The sequence below is a fragment of the Palaemon carinicauda genome, chromosome 1, assembly GCF_036898095.1.
Source record: "Palaemon carinicauda isolate YSFRI2023 chromosome 1, ASM3689809v2, whole genome shotgun sequence".
Classification (NCBI taxonomy): domain Eukaryota; kingdom Metazoa; phylum Arthropoda; class Malacostraca; order Decapoda; family Palaemonidae; genus Palaemon; species Palaemon carinicauda.
In genome coordinates this window covers 200857539-200870038 of record NC_090725.1, presented here as the reverse complement: position 1 = coordinate 200870038, position 12500 = coordinate 200857539, and the positions used below count along the sequence as shown (strand labels likewise).

The 12500-nt window shown below is 48.3% G+C and overlaps 1 protein-coding gene across 1 annotated transcript in view; it reads left to right on the top strand.

Moving 5' to 3' along the window:
• The window catches only part of Ziz (dedicator of cytokinesis protein Ziz), a 573699-nt gene that overhangs the window by 76130 nt on the left and 485069 nt on the right, over positions 1 to 12500 (top strand). The gene's annotated exons all lie outside the window — the stretch shown is intronic.

The window sequence follows — 12500 nt, the reverse complement described above, 5'->3', positions numbered from 1 at the left end:
AAAAAGCTGCCGGTCTAGGTGGATGCAGCTCTAGGCTGAATCTTGGATGGTTTCCGTGATTCTTTCAGGGTATCGCGTCCTGTTCATCTGATATCTCCCTCCACTGACCAAGAATCCAGTGTTTGTGAGTTCCTTTGCGATAGGGCCAAAGTTCAGACCATTTTGGAGAAGGGTGCTCTCCAGGAGGTCCTTGACGGGTCCCCAGTCTTCTTCAGTTGACTCTTCCTTGTGAAAAAGGCATCTGGAGGCTGGAAACCAGTCATTGACCTTTCAGCACTGAATAAGTTTGCCAAACAGATTTCGTTCAGCATGGAGACAGCAGACACGGTCAGACTAGCGATAAGGCCACAGGACTTCATGTGTACATTAGATCTAAAGGATGCATGCTTCTAGATCCCAATCCATCCATCTTCAAGGAAGTATTTAAGATTCATCATTGACAACAAAATATACCAGTTCAAGGTGATGTGTTTTGGCCTTTCCACAGCACTTCAGGTCTTCACTAAAGTGTTTGCCATAGTGTCATCCTAGATACACAGGCTCAGCATCAGTCTACTTTGTTACCTAGATGACTGACTGATCCTAGCAGACTCAGTGACAACACTTCTTCAGCCCCAAGACAAACTTCTCAGGCTTTGCCTAGATCTGGGGATCATGGTAAACCTCAAGAAGTCATCCCTGCTTCCCACTCAAAGACTGGTATAGGCTACCCGGGCATGATATTAGACACCAAATTACATAAAACCTTCCCATCAAATGACAGGATAGCGAGGATGAGAAGAACTTCCAGCCCAGAAGTGGGTATGTCTCCTCGGACATCTATCATCCTTGGCCCGTCTAGTTCTCAATGACCGCCTCAGGATTTGATCTCTTCAATGGTGCCTGATGTCCAATTGGAATCAGGCCTTCGATTCCCCGGACACTCTGATCCTCATGGGACCCGAGGAAGGGACGGACCTCGGATGGTGGCTGGCAGACGAGAATCTACTGAACGGGGTCGATCTTCTCGTCCTTCCTCCCGATTTGATGCGGTTTTCGGACGTATCAAAAAAAGGGTGCTGCACCACACAGCCTTAAGCCTTTGGTCAGAATCTGAAAAGTACCTTTACATAAATCTCCTAGAGAAGGCCTTCTATCTGACCCTTCGCGAGTTCCTCCAGTTCCTGGCGGGTCACTCGGGGGTGATGAGCGACAACACTGCGATAGTGGCTTACATAAAAAAGTAAGGAGGTTCTTTTTTGCTGCCCCTATCCATCAAGTAGTAGAGATACTGAGATGGGCAGAAGTCCACTGGGTCTCATTATCAGCTTGCTTCATTCCCGGCAAAAGGAATGTTCTCGCTGACAATCTAAGTAGAGCATTGCAGATAGTGGGTTCTGAATGGTCTTTGGATCATCTAGTAGCCAACAAAGTCCTGACTATGTGGGGCTCTCCAACTGTGGATCTGTTCGCAACGGCCCTTGACTTCAATCTCCCGTTTTAGAGTACTGCTCCCCAGTCCCAAATCTTAAGGCTCTCTGGCAAGATGCATTCCAACAATGGTGGACAACATTGATGTTTACACATTCCTACTATTCTGTCTGATGAGAAGAGTACTCAACAAGACCAGAACATCGGTCAATCTTTCAATGACCCTCATAGCTCCGCTATGGCATCTTGCGGAGTGGTTCCCGGACCTTCTGCAACTCATGACGGAGCTGCCGAGAGAACTTCCTTTACGACACAATCTACTCAGAAAACCACACGTCAACATCTACCACAAGGCTGTAGCTTCACTACGTCTTCATGCCCAGAGATTATCCAGCATCTCCTCACTCAGAGAGGATATTTGCAACAAGTTGCAAAAAGCGTGTCTGGATATCTGCGAAAGTCATCAGCTTCAGTCTACCAGGCTAAGTTGAACGTCTTCTGTAGTTTGTGGCATGGAAGGGGTCTCTATCCACTCGATGCCACTATTTCAGCACTAGCGGAATTCCTCGTGTATTTGCAGGAAGAAATACACCTTTCAGTTTCAACGGTTAAAAGCTACCGGTCATCTTCAAGTCTCTCCTTTAAACCTAACGTAATGGACATTTCCTCAATGCTAGAACTTTCCCTCCTCATATGAAGTTATGAACTTGCCTATCCTCAGTCGTAAGTGAGCCCTCCCTCATGGAACGTGGTTCGAGTTCTACATACCCTAAAAGGACCGCCGTACGAACTATTACACCAGGCAACAGATCGCCACCTAACTTGGAAGACGGTGTTCCTACTCACCTTGGCCTCGGCCAAACGTGTTAGGTAACATCATGGTCTCTTGTGTGACGTCACCCATTCAAGGGGTTGGGAATAGGTAAGCTTCAGCCTCGTCCCTGAGTTTGTTGCAAAGACTCGAAATCCGGTGTGTCTTGGATCCTAGATTCGACTCCTTCCGGATAACGAGTCTCCTCTCTGTAACCGATAGCCCAAATCATCTCTTACTATGCCCAGTAAGGTGTTTGAGACACTACGTCAAGAGTAGCAGCTCGGCCCAGACTGTTCTCGTTTTCCTTCAGCACGGGTAGAAACAAGAGGAGGATCACGAAAAACACAATCTCCGCATGAATTCGTAGGGTCTTTGACCTTGCTCTGAATCCTGATCCTCCTCCATCACGTCGTCACAGAGCCCATGATGTCAGGGGCGTACCCTTGTCCCTGGCCTTCAAAAAGAACTACTTTTGGACGCAGGTAATGTATTGCAAGGGGGCGTATGGAAACGACAAACTTCTTTCACCGCCCACTACCTGCAAGACGTGACACATAGGAATCTCGATACATTCTCTATTGGTTCTGTGGTGGCTGCATAACAACTGGTTTAGTACCTCAAGCTCCTTATTGGACAAGTAGCAGAAGATTGAGGGCATTGGTTACTTGGGTCTTAATGTGAATGAATGAAACGGAATGTCTGACTTTTCCTTTCTTCATCCTCCCCTCTCTTGGGGAAATCAATATCCTGGTTCCTCTGCACAAGCTGACCTCGAACCTCTGCAGGTAAACCAGTGCTCCCTTGTGTAACCTAGCATTGCCCCAATACTGTTGTGTCCCCATACCCTAGAGAGGTGGTATTGGGAATGTCTCGGTCTCTTTGGGTATTTCATCCAACACTTGGAATAACTTTTACTTTGACAGTCACATTGCTAGTTTTTCTTCACACACAGCTTGCGTAGGCCGCAGACCATGCATAGAAGGTTTAGCGAGGTGTTAGGGTCTCCTTATTTGCGCACTAACCTGCGCAATAGGAAGTACCCTGGGTAAAGCCATAAAGCCAGATTGGCAAGGACATCCACCCTCGTAATGGGTGAGTCACCCCTATAAATAGTGTTAGTTTTTATTCCAGATACGGAACAAATGACAAATTTGGACGTGATTTGTATTATTCCTAACCATACAAACCTCAGCTATTCATACATACTTGCGTGCCAACCCTATTCCCCATCGAAGTCCTACCTCCAAGCAAAGTGAAGCTCAGTCACAGGTGTGTGAGTGAGGGGTGTAGCTAGCTACCCCCCCTAGCCCCACTAACTATTTGGATGGGTAGTTAATCCTTGCTAAATTCTAATGGCCTGTCCTTTCATCTTTGCTGCAAGTAATACCCCTATAAATAGCTGAGGTTTGTATCGTTAGGAAAAATACAAATTACTTCCAAATTTGTTATGTTTCCAACCTAACGCTGGAGATAGAGGCCCCATACTCACAAGTGTCTAGGCCATCATAACCTAGTTAAGATTCTCAATAGCTTCAGAAGATGACTTTCATCATAGTCTGGACTTCTTCACTGATTTACTTACTTTACTTTAATGGTTGATTTTCTGGTCCCTTACAACAGGGGAACCCTTCTCTCTACAGGATCTTCACAGTCATTTTATCATGTTCATTCCAAGGCATTTAATATTTCATACTGCATATTGTTCATTTAGTATTGTCAAATCCACACTACCAGGCACCTTTAGCAAAATTATTCATCTTTGGGGTAGGCTTTTGAGCCCCCGAAAGAATGACTATCACCCCTCGCAGATTTCTCTACGTAGAGTGCCGTATTTTTCGGGCACCTCCTAGGAGTTGATGATCTTGATGTCCTATCTAAACCAGCAGTCCTGAAAGAGGGAGGGAGAAGCAGTCTTCCAGTGTCTCCTCTAGTGAGAGGATGCCCTTTTCTCCAGCGAAGAAAATAGATGACAGAGCCGGATTTTGGTAGCTATTATTAGTCTTTGCTGTGATATCTCTTTGTCCATCAATTTTGGCACAATAACTCCTCAGGGTTTTCGACTCCAGTGGACCTTCGGAGGGAATCCAGACTGGAAATAAAAAAGATGTTTCTCAAGCATCTTTGATTCAGGTTTTTCCTTCAATCTTTCAAATCTGGCGTCCAATTGATCTTGACTTGTCAGAACGAGCTACCTCTTCAGACTCGTTCCAGGCTGGAAGCCACATTTATAAATCACCAAGCAACACAGCCTTGGGACTTCAATGCGATGAGATACCTCAGCAGATGATTTACAAGTTTGGGCTAACCCGGGAAAAACTCTGTCCTTTGCCGCAATAATAGAAGCTCTCTCTAGTTTGGATTTTGACTTCAGGATGGGTCAAAAGAAGTTAGTTTTCCGACTAGAGGGCCCTATCATGTCCAAGAAACTTGATTCTGTGAGGGTGATGTATACTATCCCACAATTACCTACCACGCTTTGGGAAGGTGGCTAACCTCTTCTTCCTTGAGGAGGTTCTCATTTCCAATGAGAAACTCCGGATGTTTTCCGGTGTTACATCTTTTTTGGTTTCGGGCTAGCAACCCCAAAAGAAAGTCTGATTCATTGATAGGAGAGCCCATGGGTCATGATGAGAAGAGCTCATTTGTCATATGAGCGTGGGTTAATTATGAAATATTAGTACATGACAGGAGTCGGTGAATTAGACAAGGGTTATCACGTAAGAGGATTTATTGTCTAAGTTAATTTTCACAATTAAAATGAGCAGAAATCTTCTTCAAAGTGAGTGAAATAGAACTTTAAATCTTGAGGGTGCATAACAGAAGACTAATAAGTTTCTCGCTGGCTCTTAAATGATTTCATCAATCAGATATAATGGAATTTACTTTTAACCAACACAATAACTACACGCGGGGAGAGTGGACAGGTAGACATTTAGATAATAATCTAAAAGAAACTATTAGACGTCTTATGGCGTATGGACGTCCGCCATGGCTGTGGTAGGCTTACCATAGCTGGTGGGCTTAGTGAAGGTTGTCCACTCACGAGTAGGACTCGGAACTTAACTGGCCTAACTCACATAGTCTGTGCGTTCTTGTTTCCCCTACATTGCTGGGGGGTCTCGACTATGGGTAGTAGTGGCAGGTGATGTAACTGCACCATATTGGTTCTCACTCTGCGTCCCCTCTCCCCGGTTTACATAATACAAACTTAGCCTCGGACGGCGGAGAGATCTACAGCAAAGAGAGAGTTATCAATTTACATTATAAAAATAAATGGGTCTTATCTTTAAAGGACACCCATGGAAATGGACGTTAGCCGTTAGTCGTGACTATATTCAAAACTGCACCAAGACGTAGTTATCTTGGACGGTGTCGCTCATGGTCGCCTTAGGGGGTCGATCCCATCTTGCCTGGGGGTTCCTAGGTGTGGGTATGCCCCTCAGATCTATGTCAATGGACTCTCTTTGCTGTTCCCTCCACTTTCCTTGCCTGTAACAAAGAATTTGAAAACAACTAAATGGTCTAATCATCATTTGTCAGGCGTGAGGCCTCCTGACTTTGCATCTGACTATGCAAAACAATGACAGAGTTCAATAACCATCATTCCAATACCTAAGTATTTTAATCATATTTTTTACTTGTGACACATTGGCTAACCTGCTGGAAGCATGGCTCCGCTTCCATAACCTCAGTAACTGGAGTTCCTGTACTCTTAAACACAGCAGTTCTTGGTTCCATAACTGTAATACAAACCAACGCTACTTATATGGGTACTGTATTACTTTCGGCGAAGCTGAAAGGACGAGTCATTAGAAAATTAGCGAGGGTTAACCACCCATCCCGCTAGTTAGTAGGGGTTGGTGGTTAGTAACCACCCCCTCTCGCTCACACGCCGGTGACTATACTTCACTTCTCTTTTGGGCAGGGACGATGAACGGTTGCTACCGCTCTTCGTTCAATCTTTTTGGACTACTTTCTCTTCAAGATTATGTTTGTGTTAGTGTGTGCGAGGGCACTTGCCTGCCAGTCATGCGCACCTGCCCTGGTCCAGAGGGCCGCTCCTGCAGTCCCTTTATATCATCCGATGATACTGATCTTCACTGTCTGTGTCCAGCTTGTGGGGGCAGCGCTGTACGGAGGATAGGAAGAGTATCGAGTGTCTGGAGTGGTCTGCCTCCCAGTGGGAAAAGTCTCGGCGACGGCGGAAGAAGTAGTCTAAAAGGGACTCCGGGAATTGATCGAGTAGTAGCGTAGACCCTTTAACACTTGGTCAACCCCGGTCCTCGAGAGACGGTGTCGCATCCCCAAGAAAGGCGTTCCTGCCTCTCCCCCCGGTAGAGACCTTGCCTATTTCTCTCTTGTCTCAGGTTTGGTCGTCCCTGGGTATGCCCTATCTGCCTTTCAAGGAGGTGTTGCTGGCCTTCTTCAGCGAGGTGTGAAAATGCAGCTACTGAGTCTGAGGTGGATTCGTTGCCTCTTCCTCTGCTCCATCAGCCGCCGCTGAGGACTGCGCTTCTCCTCACGAGGCTTCGGGGCAGGAACAAAGTCCAAGGCATGTCTCTCCAATGAGTGATCACCTCCCTCGTTTGCAAGGCAGACCACTTATGTGTCTCCTCTTCGGAGGCCTTCTGCTGGCCGTCCTGCTGCCCTGCCTGATCCTGTGGGGGCTCTTTGTCGTAGTCGCCGCCCTCGCCAAACTTGCCCACTTCTTCTCCTCAGTCGTGCCTCTCCACCTTTGCTGAAATGTCGACTGTTTGGTTCGTTGGCTTCCTCTTTGTAGGATTCTCCTGGTTCATCTTATTCTTGTCCTTCGGTCATTCCCCTGAACTCTCTTGCTCCTCAACGAATCCCAGTTCGTGACTCGCTGACGAGGTTTTGTTCGTGATGTTCTCCTGATAGTAATCGGCCTGCTGGTGATCGTCAGTTGGCTGCTCGCCAATCTCCAGCTCGCCGTTCTTCGACTCGTCGATCTCCTAGATGCCGTTCTCCTGCTTGCCATTCTTCGACTCGTCGATCTCCTAGATGCTGTTCTCTTGCTCGCTGTTCACCAGCTTACTGCTCACCTGCTGACCGATTGCCTGCTCATTGTTTCTCTGCTAGCAGTTCAGCTGATCGCTGATTGCCTCCTCACCCTTCACCTGCTCGCTGATCGCTTGCTCACTGCTCACCTGCTTGCTGATTCGCTGATCGACATCTCATCAGTTTCCTGTTAGTCAGGCCCCGGTAGCTGACGTTCCTGTTCGTCAGCCTTCACCAGTTCCCCAGAAACGTTTGGTTTCCCGTTGTTACTCGGCTCTCGCCGACGAATCGTCACTCTTCTTCAGAGGAGAATAAGGCTTTGACTCGCCACCAATCTTGTAGGGACTGTTCGCCATCTTGTCGATCTCCAGCCAGGCTCTGTTCGCCAGCTCACAGCTTGCCAACCCATCGCTTAACGCCCACCCATCGCTGTTCGCCAACCCATCGGCCTCTGGCTCACCATCCTTTATCTCTCTCTAAAGAGACCAGCCGAACGACAGCCCTCTTCACGCGAGCACATGGCATCAGAGCAGCAACGGCGACGACATCAGTCCCCCTGGTCATCAGTGTCCAGAGGAACATATTAAGACGAGAAGTAGACAGACGGTCAGATCTTTGTCTCCTTGGACTTAGGCTCCCTTTAGTAGGGATAAGGCTTCTCTCTATCGTTTGCCATCACCCCATTCCCCTCCTTGTAAGCGTAGAACATCACGCTCACCGGGGAAGGGGGAAAAGGGTACGCAGCAGGAGTTTTAGATTCCCAATCTCCCTGCCCCTCGTAAGGAGTCCACGGAACGGAAGGAGGTCAGGTCACAGCTACCCTCTTTGTCATCTTTGGTAGCCAAGACTCCGTTTCAGCGTTCTTCCTCATTCTTTTCAGGGGATCTCATGGACAGTGCTTCCATCGGACAACAGCCAAGGTTTAGCGCCTTGGTTATGGCAGTTATTCACGCCTCCCCTTCGGAACTGCCTTCATCTCACCCATCGGAAACTTCCAGCGTTTCCTGGGAAGAATCTCCACCTGCCCTACCAAGGCAAACCTTCACTGTTTTGTCCCCCCTGAATAGGAAGAGAGGAGTCCAGGACAAAATACCTTTGACCATTGTCAATCTGACCCCTACCAGACTTTCCAAGAAGAAGTCCAGACCTGCTGATTCATCTCCTCCTCGCACTTCTAGGTCTCGCTTGTCACCTTCATCAGAGACCCCTATTCGGGTAGAGTCCCTGTCAGATTCTCTTCGGTCCTCCCCTAGCTAGGAGGCCCCGCACAGTGGCAGAGCAACAGCATCGATACCCGTGAAGGAGTCCAGCCTCTCCCCATCGGACAGCCAGTAGAATGTCCTTCCCGTCAAATGTTCTTTTCTGGAGAAAGCTAAGACCTTCTTCCCCCCTAGGAGGGAGCCGAAGGATTCCAAGACAGTTCCAAAATCCTTATCGAGGATTCCTAGGCCAGCCATCACAAGGACCACGACCCACCCCGAGATTCAGTCTCGTGGGTGGATGACGACCTTCCTGTTAGTCCTTACTAACTGGGGCAGAGAGAGTCAGAACAGGCCTTCTTCTAGGTTCTGGCCTACATCAGGTCCCTCAATGGATTGGCAGATCCAGCGTTGCCTCCGCAAGAGGGCAACCCTTGGAGTCCAGTGCAGCTTTGCCCTGGTCTCAGGAGCTGAAGAGTGCCAGACTGAAGGTTTCTGCCCAGCTCACCGACTTTGCTGGGACACTTCGTTCTGGCTCGTCCTTGAAACTCCTCCCACCTCTGGGTGTCAAGCAGAGGAGGTATTATGAGGTCCTTGACAAGCCTCTCCTGGCTTTTCCTCTACACCATTCCTTAGAGGAATTGACAAAGGGAATTTATCTTGAGAGACTTTCCGGGCTTCAAGTCTTGTTCTCGACTACGGAGATCCTAAACCAGGAGAAAGTCGTGAAGTATGCCATGCAGGCTACTACGTGGCTTGACCTTTGGTTAGGGTCACTGAGGAACCTGGTGCGGACCGAAGATTTTTGTATGAAGGCACCAGGAAGGTTATGGAGACCTTCTTGCTCTCGGGCACTCGGACTATCGAGTTCCTTGCCCACCAAGTTGTAAACTTATGGGCTAACGTCATTTTGCGGCGCAGGGACTTAGTAGTAGAGCGTTATCATTGTCAGGTCCCCCATGCCGAGGTCACGAGGCTCCGAAATTCCTCTTTGGAGGGATCCTCTTTGTTCAAGCCAGGAGATGTGGAGTAGGCAGCAGAGAGATGGAGGAAGTCACACTAGGACTCTCTCCTTCATAGGGCCCCAACATCCAGGACCCTTAAACCACCAGCTCTCTCTCAGACCAGCCAGCCAAAACATGCTTCAAATAGGATGATGACCAAGGAAAAGAAGGTGTCTAAGAAACTCTTTCCTGCCAAGGATGGGAAAGGCACCAAGTCCTCACTTGGAGGGAGGTATCCTAGAAGAGGCGGTTGCGGCTGTCGACGCTAGGATAGGGGATCCCTCCGCTTGTCCACCAGTAGCGGTATGCCTTCAGCACTGATAGACAAGGTGGATGCAGCATGGGCCGAACCCTCGACGGTCTCCGTGATACAGACAGGGTATAGTGTCACGTTCACGCAATTTTTCCCTCCACTGATTAAGAGTCCAGTGTTGATATGCCCCTTTGCAATGGGAAAGTCCAGGCCATGTTGGAGAAGGGCGCTCGCCAGGAGGTCCTCGACGACTCCCCTGGCATCTTCAGTTGACTTTTTCTTGTGAAAAGGCGTCTGAAGGCTGGAGATCAGTCACCGACTTCACGGCTCTGAACAAATTTGTCAAACAGACTTCGTTAAGAATGGAGACCGCAGACATGGTCAGACAAGCGGTAAGACCACAGGACTTCATGTGCACACTGGACCTAAAGAACACGTACTTCCAGACTCCAATCTATTCTTCTTCAAGGAAGTACCTCAGATTCAGTCTAGACGACTAGAAATACCAATTCAAGGTGCTGTGCTTTGTTCTATCCACAGCACATCAGGTTTTCACGAGAGTGTTTGCCCTACCTAAAAATCATCTTAGGCTCATAGGATCTGCATTTGTCTCCACTGTTATCTGGACGACTTGTTGATTCTAGCAGACTTGGCTTCCCACTCAACAACTGGTATATCTAGGAGTGATAATTGACACCAACCTTCACAAAGCCTTTCCATCAGACGATAGGGTAGTGAGGCTTAAGAATGTCGTGAGACCTTTTCTCAGACGACAAGAGCTTCCAGCTCAGAGGTGGTTATGTCACCTCCGGCACCTATTATCTCTTGTCCATATAGTTCACAACGGCTGCCTCAGGATTCGATTTCTCCAGTGGCTGCCGAAGTCCACCTGGAATCAGGCCTTAGATTCTCCAGACATCTTGATTCTCATTGGTTCAGAGGAACGGACGGACCTCGAGTGGTGGGTGGCAGACGAGATTTTGTTAAAGGGTGTCGACCTTCTCGTCCTCTCCCCGGATTTGTAGCTCTTCATCTACGCATCAAAAGAAGGATGGGGCCCACATGCTGCACCACACGACCTCAGTCTTTTAGTCAGAGTTCGAAAAGTACCAGCACATCAACCTCTTGGAGATCAGGGCCGCATTCCTGGCCCTTCAACAGTCCCAGTTCCTGACGGGCCACTCAGTGGTGGTGATGAGAGAGAACACCAAAGTAGTGGCTTACATCAACAAGCAAGGTGGTACTTTTTTTCAGCCCCTATCCCACCTTGCAGTAGAAATACTGAGATGGGCGGAAGTTCATTCGGTAACACTATCAGCTCGCTTCATTCCCGGCAAAAGGAATGTGCTAGCGGACAATCTGAGCAGAGCAACTCGGTGGTTTCCGAAGGTCTTTGGATCATCTAGTAGCCAACAAAGTCCTAACTTTTTAGGGTTTTCCGACTGTGGATTTGTTCGCAACTGCCCAACTTCAGGCCCCTGTTGTACTGTTCCCCATTCCCCGACCCTAAGGCTCTCTGGCAAGATGCATTCCAGCAGCGGTGGGACAGCATTGACGTTTACTCATTTCCTCTGTTCTGCCTGATGAGAAAGGTACTCAACAAGACCAGAACATCAGTCAATCTCTCAATGACCCTCATAGCTTTGCTATGGCATTATGCAGAATGGTTCCCAGACCTTCTGCAATTTCTCACCTCACAGATAGAACTTCCTCCATGACACGATCTACTTAGACAACCACACGCCAACATCTTCCACAAAGCATTAGCTTCCCTTCAAATTCACGATTCGAAACTATCCAGCAACTCCTCTCTCAGAGAGGCTTTTCGCGACAAGCTGCAAAAAGAATGTCTGGACACCTGCAAAAGTCATCAGCAGCAGCCTACCAGGCGAAGTGGAAAGTCTTCTGTGGTTGGTGTCGTGGAAGTGGTATCTCTCCACTCGATGCCACTATTCCAGCAATAGTGGAGTTGTTCTTATATCTGCGAGAGGAAATGCTCCTTTCAGTTTCATCAGTAAAAGGCCATCAGTCAGTCTTGAGTCTTGTCTTTAGACTGAATGGAGTAGACATTTCCTCTCTGCTGGAGCTTTCACTCCTAATGTGGAGTTACGAACTTACCTGTCCTCAGTCGGAAGTGAGACCTCCTCCTTGGAACGTGGTTTGGGTGCTTCTGTCCCTTAGTGGGCCACCCTTTGAATCATTACGCCAGGCAACTGATTGCCACCTTGCTTGGAAGACAGTGTTCCTGCTTGCGTTGGCCTTGGCCAAGAGAGTCAGCGAACTTCATATTCTCATATGACATTGCCCATTCAAGGGGATGGGAAGAGGTAAGCTTCAGCTTCATTGTGGAGTTTGCAGCCAAGACTCAGAATCCGGGAGTAGCGAATCTTAGATTCAACTCCTTCCAGATTTCGAGTCTTTGTTCTGTAACCGACTACGCAGATCATCTGCTACTATGCCCAGTAAGGTGTTTGAGGTGCTACCTTGAAATAACATCAGCTCGTCCTCGGGTGCCTTCACTTTTTATCAGGACAGGGAGGACCAAGAGGAGGTCACTAAGAACATGATATCAGCGTGGATTCGTAAGGTCATCGACCTAGCTCTGAAACCAGACAATCCTCCTTCATGTCAACCCAGAGCTCACAACGTCAGGGGCATCACCACTTCTCTGGCCTTCAGACGTAACTACTCTGTGGCGCAGGTTCTAAAAGCGGGTGCATGGTAACGACAGACAACGTTTACCACCCACTACATGCAAGACGTGACCCACAGGAGGCTTGACACTTTCTCTATCGGACCTG